Source organism: Penaeus monodon, chromosome 25 (assembly GCF_015228065.2).
Source record: "Penaeus monodon isolate SGIC_2016 chromosome 25, NSTDA_Pmon_1, whole genome shotgun sequence".
Lineage (NCBI taxonomy): Eukaryota > Metazoa > Arthropoda > Malacostraca > Decapoda > Penaeidae > Penaeus > Penaeus monodon.
Window position 1 is genome coordinate 36,915,933 of NC_051410.1, and position 761 is coordinate 36,916,693.

The following is a 761-nucleotide window of genomic DNA, read 5'->3' on the forward strand; positions in this document are numbered from 1 at the left end:
AGTGAATTAATTTAACATTCGACAGAGTCATAGATATATTTTAGTAACGAATCGCAAGTAATATATATAACCGGTATAGATGAAAGAAAATTCAGGAAATACAGTAAATAAAGCGGGAACAGCCCGGGACCCAAAGTCATGTTTCGCAGACAAAGTTCAAACAGACACACGTGATTTATAAAGAACACAAAGTTTTTTTTTCATCCTGTGTCTTTTTGCTACGTACGATTTTAGAATGTTTCGTTTTATATGAAGTTTCTGTTGTATAGTGAGAGTTAATATAAAATCGAGTTGAAAGGGAGTGTGTTTGGTGTTTGTTTATTTGTTATGTATTTTTGATTTTGTTGTGTTTTTTTTCCTTTTTCTTTTCCATATATATTTTTTTTCTTGATGGTTTTCTCCTTTTCTTTATTTCTGATTTTTTTTCTTTCTTTTTGGCTAATTTGTCTGTTCTTTTGCCTTTTTTTTTTTTTTTTTTTTACTTTCTTCCTGATTTATCTCCTTCTCTTTCTCTCTTCCTGATTCATCTCCTCTCTCTGTTTCTTCCTGATTTATCTTTCTATTTTTTTTCTTCTAAATTGTTCTCTTTCTTGATTTCAATTCTTTATTTTTTCGTTTTTTTTTTTTTCTTCCTGATGTTGATCTTTATTTCTTCGTATTTATTGTTTCCCATTTTCTCGGATTATACTCTTTCTTGCCGATGTTTTTTTTTCTCTTTTTCTCTTCCCCTTTTTCTCTCGTTTTGCTTCTTGTTTCATTAG